Source organism: Thalassophryne amazonica, chromosome 1 (assembly GCF_902500255.1).
Source record: "Thalassophryne amazonica chromosome 1, fThaAma1.1, whole genome shotgun sequence".
NCBI lineage: Eukaryota > Metazoa > Chordata > Actinopteri > Batrachoidiformes > Batrachoididae > Thalassophryne > Thalassophryne amazonica.
This window is the reverse complement of record NC_047103.1, coordinates 150,452,867-150,466,434: the sequence shown is the minus strand read 5'-3', so window position 1 is coordinate 150,466,434 and position 13,568 is coordinate 150,452,867. Positions and strand designations below refer to the sequence as shown.

At 42.7% G+C, this 13,568-nt stretch overlaps 1 protein-coding gene across 1 annotated transcript in view; it reads right to left on the bottom strand.

The window, feature by feature from the left end:
• The window catches only part of si:dkey-1h24.2 (uncharacterized protein LOC100137117 homolog), a 148,701-nt gene that overhangs the window by 113,988 nt on the left and 21,145 nt on the right, over positions 1-13,568 (bottom strand). The gene's annotated exons all lie outside the window — the stretch shown is intronic.

Sequence of the window (13,568 nt, the reverse complement as noted above, 5' to 3'; positions counted from 1 at the left end):
TTCCTGTGGCGGAGCATCGCAGCGGCTGCGAGCCGACGCTGCAATCCGTCCGCACGTCTTTCATTAAAAAAAATCTCCTTTAACAGTGGAATATCCGGATAAAATGCTGAAACCGACTTCTTCTGAAACTTCTCTGTTCTCTCACGATGTCCTGGATCAATAGAGCCTGAAATGTGGAGGTTTTCAGCTTGAAACAGGCTGACGACGGCGCCTGGGACCGCTGCGCGACGTCTCGCACTGTGGGAAGTCCTTAAAGCGACAGTATCATCTCAAAATCTCTCATCAGCCGTTAAAATTTTCACCGAAAACCAGCTTAATTTTTCAAACCGTGTCCACTTCGATGTGTCTCACAGGTTTAGAAAAAATTTTGATCAAACAAAGCGCCAGTCTCTAAGCAATTTCTCAAAGGAATTCCGACGACGGGCTGGACGACTCCTCCCACAAGGAGTGCTCACAGGCGAATGACGTCACCGACAGGCGTGGAAAAACTCACGCATGCGCACGAGGGTTCAAGCATGTCTGATGTAAAAACATATGAATGAAATCCATATAGTTTTTGAAAAAATAAAAAGGACCTATACTTTATGGACAGCCCTCGTATATACTCAAGAGAATTACAAAGTATGGTGCACTGATGAAGCAGACGGAATGTGAATTACAAAAAGACGAAGAATGGAAAAGAAAAACAACATTAATGCACAAACATAACGGTGTGCAAGCGCGGTCTCCAGGGAAATAAGCTTCTGTGAGCACAAACAACACAAAAGTCTATTAGAAGACAGAATAACTTTGTTTAATCGACACTTTAAATTATGTTACTGTCAATATTTTTCCTGCTTGCCCCATGAGCCAAACGATACTCAAGATAACGAAGCACAAAGAAAAAAAAGACAACTTCATCAGCACAGAACAGAATCTTATCAGCTTGTTCACATGGGAACACAGCTCAACCTGGAAAAACAAGACCAAAATTAAACACTTGTCTCATTTGCAACTTTCTGTCTGACGGTAATCTTGGTGTTTGCTCAGACAAATACTTGGAATAATAACGGCTCTGTTATTGCTCAGAATAGGAGAAGAATAAAGAGGTTGTTATTTGAGAATGAGCAGAGTGAAACTGTCGTGCAGAAATAAGTGCTTCCTTCTGTGAGAGATGCCGTGCGGCGGAGCAGCAGTGAGTCGGTCAGCTCCGCCGCAGGCTTCTGAGGATGCTGCCTACACTGATACTGGCCTGTCACCGCCAGCACACTTGAGAAAGAAACAATCTGACAGGACAAGGTCATGGTCAGGCCTCGCGCTGTGCTGACTTAATCCTCGGATTAGAGACAGCGGCATGGAAGAAGGCTAAAGGTCAGCAGCTGAGCCTGAAGCCAAAGGATCCCTTTAAGTCAGATGGGTTTACAGCATCTCCACACCTAAATGCTCATAGGCTACAGAGTGAGTCAAAGACCCCCACCCCACCACTACCAATAAAACAATAAAACTCTCTTCTTCCATAATTCCATACTATGCAGAATCTTGAGCCAAAACGTATTGGGAAAATAAAAATAAATCTCAATTTTATTGTTGTTGACTTGTTAAACTGCAAAAATGCAAAATCTTACAAAGTACATTTGTCTAATTTCTAGTCAAGCACAAAATAATTTAACTAAAATGTCAGTAAGACACAAGGACTTGTTTGTAGATAATAGTATTATCTGTCTGTCAAATCCCTTCTATGTGTTTGCTTTACTCTGGGACCCATCAGCCCTTATTGGGCCATTGAGAGTCTTACAAAGAGAGGGAAAAGGGAAATGAGAGCATACCAATAATTTGTTTATTGCAACTAGTCAACTAAAATTTAAGGATCTTGTTGACTCAAAAATTGCTTTTATTATGTGGAAATCTAAGCAAGGAACTCCACCAGATGTCCAAAAATTATTTAGTTTTGTTACACAGGCCGTTTGCCATACAAGAAAACAATTTTTGGACTATGAAACAGAAATGTCCCTCTGTTTATGGGGTTAAACTTTGGAATGCATTGAATAAAGAAATCAAATGTTGTACAAATGTTGAAAAAACAGTTCAAAAAATGTATAAGGACAAATTATATACGTTACAAAAGATGTACCACTTCTTAATTCTAGTAAAATAAAAATAACTTTTCTCACCTGATTTCAAAATCTTATTTTAAGAAATCTTAAGTGACTTTTCACTTCTTCCATTAGCACATTGAAAAAAGGTGGTTTTTAACTTTCAACAATTAAAAAAAGAAATCTGCAAAAATTTACTTTTTTTATACAATTTTCATCTGGGTCTGCAAACAGATGAACAACAGAGGTGACCCATAACATCCAGAGAGGGGTGGTATGGGTCACCTCTGTTGTAACAATGCACCATAAATTGCAATAATCATATTATAAAGCGTGTACCAAAACGTTTTTTTAAGTTTTCATACCATAAAAATCCAACGACTGCACAAATGAAGCAATGACCTTTGGCAGAATGATTATATTTATAAAGTATACAAATAACACAAGTTATACTTCAGAATAATTTTCATTTTTGAATAACTGCATTTGCATTTACATCTTACAATACGATATGTATTGTATTGTGGAGATAGTATATCACTACACCCTACATCACTACATGGTCATTTACTTGTGGCCTGTTGTCATCCATCCATTTTCTATACCCGCTTGCTCCAATTACAGGTCACGGGGGTGCTGGAGCCTATCCCAGCAGTCATAGCAGGGTACACCCTGGACCGGATGCCAGGGTGTATCATCACCCACCGTTTGGTTATTGACGGACAAATTTGTCAGACGAATAACAAAAACAGCACAATAAACCACAATGTTCTTTCAGCTCAGCAGGGTCAACTGTGTTTTTGGGACACAGTAACTGAAAGCAGTTTTATCTGTTCTGTGAGAACCACCAGTAAGTCACTCCTTTCAGCTGAACTCATCAAGGACAAATCACTTTTAATTTAAGCGCGATGGATGTGGCGGTCACATCCCCTGGCATCTCTAAATGCATTGCGTATGTCCGGGAGTTATCCATCTAACGTTCATATACAACATGTGGAACATTTTAGCATTGACCCGGGGCTGATGGATCAGCTTGTTCATGTTTGCACAGTTTAACTTCTGTTTGCGCAGTTCTCATTACGGATGCTGTTGGCTGGCACAGCACAAATAGTAAGCCTGTTTGCCCAGAGGGATCATTACAATTTCATCACATCACAGTTTTTATCCTCAGGAAAGAATCCGCACACCACAAGGAACACAAACTATCCAAGAACCTTCTTGTTCCCCTCTCCATCATTAATAGTGGGCAGCCATTTAAAAAAAAGAGCCACACTTGTGCAGTAGATTTTTAATCACAGCCTCACCATCAGGTTGTGGCTGCATATCAAATGCTGCGAGATGATGAAATGTTCTTTGGTTAGAAATGGCCGCCAGGGCCATCCAGTTCTGATGCTGCTCGTTATTACAAACGAGCAGAAACTCCCTTTGGAAATAAACCTGTGAACCAGCAGGCATGAGTCTGGAAATGAGTTCTGAACTTGTGAAAGTAAAGAAAAAAAAAGAAAAACAAAGCTCTGGTACAAATACAAGTAAGGGCAAAAAAAAAGAAGATTCTGTATAAATACATCTTCAGTCTGCACCTCCCAAATATGACAACAGTCCAGCATGGTGTCCACTTTGCAGTACGTGAAACCCGTGCAGTTCAAAGAACACAGAATGCAACAATATGTATAAATTGATCTAAAACAGTTCTGTCACGTTCTGCACAACTGCCAACATGTGCATGTTCAGTTTAACTGTGTTCTGCTGAGACCCCCCCCCCCCCCCCCAAGGCATCCATGTATTATGTTTTAACAAGAGCAATTGGAGATTTCTGACCTCCACCAATCCAGATCTGGATCACCTCCAAAATTTGGTGAGAATCCGTAAACTAGTTTTGAACATCCGGATCAACTCAAAAAATTAAAAAATTTAATGTCATCTTCCATGGCCTCATATGTATCCTTGGTGAAAATTTGGTGAGAATCTGTGAAGGTGTTTTGATGTAATCCTTCAAAGGCTATGTAAAGTGAAACTTGATCCAGAATCTGGATCCAGATCCCGATCACCTCCACCACCTTTAATGGAGTTTTCCATGGCCTATTATGTATCTGTGGTGTAAATGTCATCAAAATCTGTGCAGTAGTTTTGACCTAATCCTGCTAACAGTAATCCTTCAATGCCTATATAAAGTGAAAGGGTCATGCTTAATAGGATTCAGTTCCATCTACTTGCTGCTCAGCAACAGGAACAGTCTGGATTTACACCCAAGGAGGCAACCATTGAACGCATTCTACCTCTGCAAGGACTCATCTGCAAGCGTGGATATTGCCAGTGCTTCTTTGTAGAATGAGGTTGATTTCTGGATTCAGGGGATTGAACTTGTCCCTGGGACATGCTGAGAATTCATGGGATTCCCAAGAAGTTGCTGGACATCATAGCCAGTCTACACAAAGATATTCTGAGCACTGTACGACACAGTGAAAACTGGTGGTCATCAGGGATGTGTTCTAGGTCCCACACTGTTCAGTGCTTGCAATGGACTGGTAGAAACTCCTGCACTGTAAGCAAAATGTAGGATTGGAGAGCATTGTCTTATAATTTGGTGAAGATTTTCTTTCTTCTGCACTTGACTGGAATGTTACTTGATGGTACTCAGTTCACATTTCCCAGCTGAAGTTCATTTCCAAAAATAAAAAGAAATCCGACTAATACCTCTGTGCATTAGCATAGAAAATATTTGTAGTCTCTGATTTTAATTTATTTTATTTTTAAGAATAAATAAATAAAGTCGCACAGTCTGTTGAGAGACAATTTTGGTCACACTAAACCCACCACTACAAACACGCTCAGGATGAACTTTCCCTCCTTAGTGCTGGATTTGTCTTGCCTGACGGAGTACCTCATTTTGAAGGGTTGCTGCTGCCACGACTCAGACACCAGATCGTTTCAAACTGTCAGCATACATCGAGAGAACTGACAGAATGTCTGGTATCCTAAAGGAATCCAACAAAAGATGGATGTGTGTTGTGATTTTTGACCTCTTCAACGTTAATCGTTCAGCCCCAGAGGAAAAGTGTCGACCCCAACTCAATTTGGAATGTTTTCCACTTCGGTATATGTGATATTTACCGACTCTGAGATGCGTAATAACATGCTGGCTGTGAATTAATATAAATATGAATTTTCCTGAAGGGAAATGTAACCTGCTGGCCTTGTTTTCAGCTCTTCACACATCACCACTCCACATTATGTGGTATTACAAAAGTGGTGGCAAATTAATCCTTTGACAGCAATTTAGCAGTGTACCCATCATAGACAAATACATCTCTGTGTATCGTTTAAACACTATAATGAGGCAAGTTACTGTCACAGTCAGCACAATTCAATTCAATTAGTCTTTCAGTTATGCTACACCAAGAGAGAATAACACTGATCTTACTTTACTTTGAAATTTGGCAAGTGGGAAGGAGCCTGTTTGCAAACCCAGAACATATTCCATTACCCAAGACACACTGTCAGGCATTTAACTTTTAATGCCATTAAAGTCTTCACAAAAGGTCTGCTTCAATATTAAGACATTGTTAAGACTCTAAAGTAAATGTTTGTACTGCATTCTTGAACGTTAGCTACATGCAAGGTTAAGATAGTAAAGCAAATGTGTGGTCATGACCTCATACAGAGGGAAGGAAAGCTGTAATTCGGTGATGGAGCAACGTCTCAACGTTCATCATATCCTCATCCAAAAACACACACACAAAGGATCACTCTCAACATTGGTTTCTTTGACCTGTCAACATCTGAGTATCAGGGCAAATTGTTTATCTCATTTATGTACTTAAACTTTTACACATCCTCAGAGGAACACATTTTTCATTTAAATTTTGGCAATATTTCTTTAATATTATATATTTACAAAGGTTTACCCTCGAGCTGGAGTCACTAATCAAAAAGTGCCCCCGTATGGAATGGCAGAACAACTCTCGATATAAAAAGAGTTTAAACCATTTATTAAGCATAAATAGTCCAATTGGGGGGGCACTGGAGCCTATCCCAGCAGTCATACACAGGGCAACAAACAAACACACCCACACCCAGTCACACAATTTAACAGACAACTTAAAGATCCCAATCCACCTAACACACGTGTTTGGATGTGGGAGGAAACCGGAGCACCAGGAGGAAACCCACGCAAACACGGAGAGAACATGCAAATTCCACACAAAAAGGCCACAGGTGGGAATTGAACCCATGACCTTCTTGATGTGAGGCAACAGTGCTACCCACTAAGCCACCATGCTGCCCTTATGCCATTTCAAATACAAGAAATTACAAAAAAAAAAAAAAAATTTTAAATTTCTAAAATTATCTTCCTTAAACTCCAGCTGAAAGCAAATCTCTACAACTAGATATAAATTAAGTAGAAATATAAAAGCCAAGATGATGGGTTGCGTAAGTAATGGAACACTTTGGTATAATACCTGTAAGTAATCAGTTTTATTGCTAGTTTTCTTCAGACAAGTCAGGGGATGGATACATGAACATTTCCAAGTCACTGAATGTGTCTTGGACTTTATTTCCATTAGTTATGAGGAAGTACAAACAGTATGGCACTCTGTGGTAAATCTGTATGGAGTAGATAGTTGTCAAAAATTGAGTGACTGTGCAAGAAGGAGGTCTTCTTTTTATGAAAAACCTCATATCACTTCATTATGAAGACTTGAGGCTTTAATTGCTGACAAAGGTGTATCAACGAAGTATTGAGCAAAGGGTGTGAATACTTATGTACATGTGATTTCTTAGTTTTTATTTTCACTAAATTTGTAAAAAAAAAAAAAAGAAAACTTTTTTTCATGTTGTCATTATGGGGTGTTGTGAATAGAATTTTGAGGGGAAAAAACAAATTTACTGAATTTTGGAACGAGGTCGTAACATAAATTGTGGAAAAAGTGAAGTGCTGTGAATACTTTCCAGATGCACTGTATACATACAGGTGCTGGTCATATAATTAGAATATCATGAAAAAGTTGATTTTTGCGTTGGTGCTGTCAGCTGTGGGCTCGCAGAGCTCCTTCAGCCGCTGAAACACACTGCGTCACTGGCTGCTAAGGAGCTGAATCTCCGAATTACTTCATTAAAACCTGCAGTTCCCACCGAGATCCTTAGCTTGGGTGTCAACATCAGATCATCAGTCTCTGAAGTCATTGCTGGTTAATGACTTACAGTCATTGTGGATCATCACCTGGATATGCTTGGATTATGTGAGACCTGGCTTAAATCCACAGCTCTCCTTCCTCTGAATGAGGCCTGTCCACCAGCGTACACTTTTAGTCACGTTTCACATGATGTGAAGGCGGGGTATTGCTTTTATTTATAAATCCACCTTTACTTTATTAACTGTTGGGGGTCATAAATATAATTCATCTGAGCATCTGATTTTCTGCTATGCCCATGATACTAAGTACTGTCAGGGTCATAAAAATGGAAATCAGCTATGTTATATTGTCACTGTCTATAGGCCTCCATATTCAGATTTTTTAGATGAATTTGGTGCATTCATCTCTAGTCTGTCAACTAGTGCAGACAACATCTTGATTATTGGTGATTTTAACATTCATATAAATAAATCCTCTGATCCCCTTGGTAAATCATTTATGGAAATCGTGGATGCATTGGGATTCCAGCAGTTCTTTTTGTTACAGTAAATTGAGATCCTACCGGTATATTTTTCATTTATAAGTCGCACCGGAGTATAGGTCGCACCCCCGGCCAAAACATGTAAAAAAGTGCGACTTATAGTCCGGAAAATATGGTACTAGCCATATTGAAGCCCCCCCCAACACACACACACACACACACACACACACTGTTATGTTCTTTTTTTATTAACGCAAACACCAAATTTCTAATGTGTAGTCAAACCAGGTCTAAATCGTGTATACCTTAGATCACACCTGGGAGTCCGAACCCTTTTTAAAGTTGGGGGAGCAATACTGAGTTGGGGGGGTCTGGGGGAACAAATTGCACCATTTTCTGGAAAAATGGTGCAATTAACATAAAAAGGTAAATACAGAATTACTCACAGACATATGCTCTTTGGGGTTTTAGTGGGGAAAAATTAAGATTAAGCAAAATAAAACACTGAATCAACAAAGCACCAGATCGAAGCACTGCTTTGATCTGCGAATCACTGCTTCAATTGGTTCAAGGTTCAAAGCAAAGCCGTGCTGCAGAAACGGTTGATTCATATGGAAGAAACGAAACATTTGCAGTAAAACAAAGTTATTTAACAACTAATTGATGACTAAATTAGTTGAGAACTATTTTAATAATTGATTAAATCGATTAGTTGTTTCAGCACTACTAAACACCTCTTTCTGTGAGATCCCGTTTGGGATGTGTGTGTGTGGGGGGCAGAGTGCTGCCTGTGCGCCTGGACTAAACCATTGTACAACTGTGCAGGGGTGGGAGGGGCCCTCAGAGATCTTTCAATATTATACATCACCCCTTGGGAACATATTGCGGCATTTTGGGGTTGCTTTTCAAGAGCAGAATTATGTTTTGCAACATTTATACATTCATTCTAATGATATTCTTTTACAACAGGAATTGTATGGACATTAATAACATGCAACACAAAAATGTATTTAATGCCAGTTTTTTGTGGGCCCCCCCATGCTCTGGGCCCTGGGTACATAGTACCCTTTACCCCCCCCAGTCCGACGCCCCTGATCCTGACTCTTGCATCCGTGGTCTCTGACCGGTCACTTATTAGGCTTACCATTACGCTGGCGTGTTTAGTGGAGTAACAACCTTGCCTATCATTGCGGTGACATACTATTAAACCTTCAACTTTGACTGAACTCAAAGCTAGACTAACGGAAATCTTAACTTCAAGTTCGATGAATTTTCAGTCAATGGACAGTCTTGCGGATAGCCTGAATTTAGTGCTAAAACAACACTTGATAAGATTGCGCCTCCTCTACTAAGGCCATGCCTCCCCAAGGTACAGACGCCTTGGTTCAATGGTTACTTGCGTGACCGTAGGCAGAGGGCTAGAGGTTTGGAGCAGAAATGGCATAGTTCCAAACTAGAGGTGTGAAGCTATTTGAAGCTATTTTAGATTATAAGCATGCTCTATTTGCTATGAAGCAGGCCTATTACTCTGAATTGATCAACAAAAACAAGCATCCCTCAAAGTTTTTGTTTGATATGGTGGCATTTCTTATTCGCGGACAGCCACCTGTTGGTGGTTCTCCCTTTTCAGCACAGGACTTTCTGGGCTATGTTGGGAAGAAAATAGAAGATATTAGGTTGAGCATATCTCAGCAAATTTTGGTCCAGTCATTGCACCCAGCTATTGAGGTGGGGGCTACCATTGAGGTGCTACCTTTATTCACTGAATTTAATAGTATTTCACTAGGCGTGCTGATGAAACTCGTGATGTCTACGAAAAGCACAACTTGTTTATTTGATCCCATATCAACAAAATTGTTTAAGGATCTTTGGCCCATTCTTGGGCCGACTGTGCGGGAAATTGTTAACCTTTCACTAAATTCTGAATCTGTTCCAAATTGTTTTAAATCTACAGTGGTTAAACCATTACTCAAGAAATCTAATCTCAATCCTGGTGTATTGAAAAATTATAGGCCGATGTCAAATCTATCATTCTGCTCTAAAATTCTGGAAAAGGTGGTTTCACAGCAGCTCATGGACCACCTTACTGAGAATAATCTTTTTGAGCCACTGCAATCTGCTTTTAGAAAATGTCACTCCACAGAGACAGCACTTATTAAAGTAGTGAATGATCTATTTGGATTTGGATACCACTGCAGTCTTGGTGTTGTTGGATCTCAGTGCTGTGTTTGACACCATTGATCATCATATTCTACTTGATAGGCTGGAAAATTGTTACAGGATTACTGGAACTGCCCTCACGTAGTTGACATCTTATCTGCCGGGTCGTTCCCACTATGTTTTGTGCAGTGACACTACCTCTGATTTTAGGGGCATGAAGTTTGGGGTTCCTCTGGGATCCTTGGGCCCCTGCTTTTAATCCTGTATATATCACCCCTTGGGAACATACTGCAGCATTTTGGGGTTGCTTTTCATTGCTTTGCTGATGACACTCAAGTATACATGCCGATAACTGCTGGAAATCTTGTCCACATAAAATTTCTAGAAGACTGCCTTGCAGCAGTGAGAAGTTGGATGTCTAGTAACTTTCTACTTTTGAACTCTGATTAAGACTGAGATGATGGTTCTTGGTCCAGCAAGACATCGGCATCAATTTGATCAGCTACTCCTTAGCCTAGGTTCATGTGTTATGCATCATACTGACAAAGTGAGGAACCTTGGGGTAATTTTTGATCCTACGTTGTCCTTTCACCTCCAACATTAGAGACATTACGGGGACTGCTTTCTTCCATCTAAGAAATATAGTGAAGATTCATCCCATCCTGTCTATGGCTGATGCTGAGACTGTGATTCATGCTTTTACTTCTTCCAGATTGGATTATTGTAATGCTCTGTTTTCTGGTTTACTGCAGTCCAGCATGAGGGGTCTTCAACTGGTTCAAAATGTCTGACACAAAGCAGAAGGTTTGACCACATTATGCCGGTTCTGGCATCCCTTCACTGGCTTCCAGTCTCTTTGAGATTGGATTTTAAAGTGTAATTACTGGCCTATAAAACTGTTCACAGACTGGCACCCCTTATCTGGCTGGCCTGGTTGAGCCGTACATGCTGGCTCGGGGCCTGCATTCACATGGTGCAGGCCTATTGCGCGTCCCTAGGGTGAATAAAAAGTCAGCGGGTTACAGAGCCTTTTCTCACCTTTACTTATTTATGTTTTCAATTTTTTATTGTGTTTTTAATCTTTATTCTTTTTATTCTGCCTTTTAAATTATGTTTGTGATGTGCCTTGAGGAGACTTGTCATCATTTGGCGCTATTTAAATTAATACATTTGATTTGATTTATTTCAGTAATTCCATTCAAAAAGTGAAACTTATATATTATATTCATTCGTTACACACAGACTGATATATTTCAAATGTTTATTTCTTTTAATTTTGATGATTACAACTGACAACTAATGAAAATCCCAAATTCAGTATCTCAGAAAATTAGAATATTACTTAAGACCAATACCAAAACAGATTTCTAAAAAAATTGGTCAACTGAAAAGTATAAATAAAACAAAATAAGGTTGCCAAGTGGTTTGTGGGCTTGGTTTCAGCGGTTCCTGGTTTTCAAACCCCACCACTGCCACAATTCTTCATGTAATATGGAGTTGTGTCAGGAAGGGCACCTGGCATAAAACTTGTGCCAAATCAATGTGCAAGTCCACTTTGGACCCGCTGTGGTGACCCTGAGTGCAAACCAGAGAGCAGCTGAAGCGTCTTACTGTTGTGTGAGCCGCTGAAGAGGAGGTACTGCTGGCCCACCACCACCAGATGGCGCCCTGCTTGGAGTGCGGGCTCCAAGCCCGAGAGGGCGTCGGAGCCGCGGGAGGTGACAGCTGTCACCTATCAACACCAGCTGTCACCCATCACCACCACTACAAAGGCCGGACTGCAACTCCACCTCCTGGCCGAGAAATCTTCTACCATACAGGTAATTAATTCTCTGCTGAACCTTAATCCGAGTATTAGTCTGATCTCTTTGCAGCCGTTTTCCGTTTCCGTCCATGCATCGATTACAGAGGGCTGAATGAGATCACGGTTCGCAACCGATACCCGTTACCTCTGTTGGATTCGGTGTTCACGCCCCTGCATGGAGCCCAAATATTTACTAAACTTGATCTTAGGAATGCGTACCACCTGGTTCGGATCCGGAAGGGAGACGAGTGGAAGACGGCATTTAACACCCCATTAGGTCATTTTGAGTACCTGGTCATGCCGTTCGGCCTCACAAACGCCCCCGCGACGTTCCAAGCATTGGTTAATGACGTCTTGTGGGACTTCCTGCATCGGTTCGTCTTCGTGTATCTAGACGACACACTCATCTTTTCTCCAGACCCTGAGACTCATGTTCAGCATGTACGTCAGGTCCTACAGCGGTTGTTGGAGAACGGGCTGTTTGTGAAGGGCGAGAAGTGCGAGTTCCACCGCACTTCTTTGTCCTTCCTGGGGTTCATCATCTCCTCTAACTCCGTCGCCCCTGATCCGGCCAAGGTTGCGGCGGTGAGAGATTGGCCCCACCCAACAAGCCGTAGGAAGCTGCAACAGTTCCTCGGTTTTGCGAACTTCTACAGGAGGTTCATTAAGGGCTACAGTCAGGTAGCTAACCCCTGACAGCCCTGACCTCCACAAAAGTCCCCTTCACCTGGTCGGATCGGTGCGAAGCCGCGTTTAGGGAGTTGAAACGCCGGTTCTCGACTGCACCAGTGTTGGTGCAGCCCGATCCTACTCGCCAGTTCACAGTGGAAGTGGATGCCTCTGACTCAGGGATAGGAGCCGTGCTGTCCCAGAGCGGGGAGTCTGATAAGGTCCTCCACCCTTGTGCCTATTTTTCCCGCAGGTTGACCCCGGCTGAGAGGAATTATGACGTCGGCAATCGGGAACTCTTGGCGGTGAAGGAGGCTCTTGAGGAGTGGAGACACCTGTTGGAGGGAGCGACGGTGCCCTTCACGGTTTTCACGGACCATCGGAACCTGGAGTACATCCGGACCGCCAAGCGGTTGAACCCCAGGCAAGCCCGCTGGTCACTGTTCTTCGGGCGCTTTGACTTCCAGATTACATACCGCCCCGGGACCAAGAACCAACGGTCGGATACACTGTCCCGGGTGCATGAAGAGGAAGCCAAGGCCGAGCAGCCAGACCCCCCAGAGACCATCATCCCCGAGTCCACTGTCATGGCCACTCTCACCTGGGACGTGGAGAAGACCGTCTGGGAGGCCCAGACACGGAACCCGGACCCGGGAACCGGCCCGAAGAACAAAATGTACGTCCCACCAGAGGCTAGAGCTGCGGTTTTGGACTTCTGTCATGGGTCGAAGCTCTCCTGTCATCCCGGAGTGCGCAGGACCATGGCAGTAGTCCAGCAGCGCTTCTGGTAGGCGTCTATGGAAGCCGACGTCCGGGACTACGTCCAGGCCTGCACCACCTGTGCCAGGGGCAAGGCGGACCACAAGAGAACCTCAGGACTCCTCCGACCCCTACCGGTGCCTCATCGCCCCTGGTCCCACATCGGCCTGGACTTTGTCATGGGCCTCCCGCCGTCCCAGGGCAACACCACCATCTTAACGATAGTGGACCGGTTCTCCAAGGTGGCCCACTTCGTGGCCCTCCCGAAGCTCCCTACGGCCCAGGAGACAGCAGACCTCCTGGTCCACCATGTGGTGCATCTGCATGGGATACCAGCGGACATCGTCTCAGACCGTGGCCCTCAGTTCTCCTGTCAGGTCTGGAGGACTTTCTGCAAGGAACTGGGGGCCACCGTGAGTCTCTCGTCCGGGTATCACCCTCAGACGAACGGACAGGCAGAGCGGGCCAACCAGGAGCTGGAGCAGGCC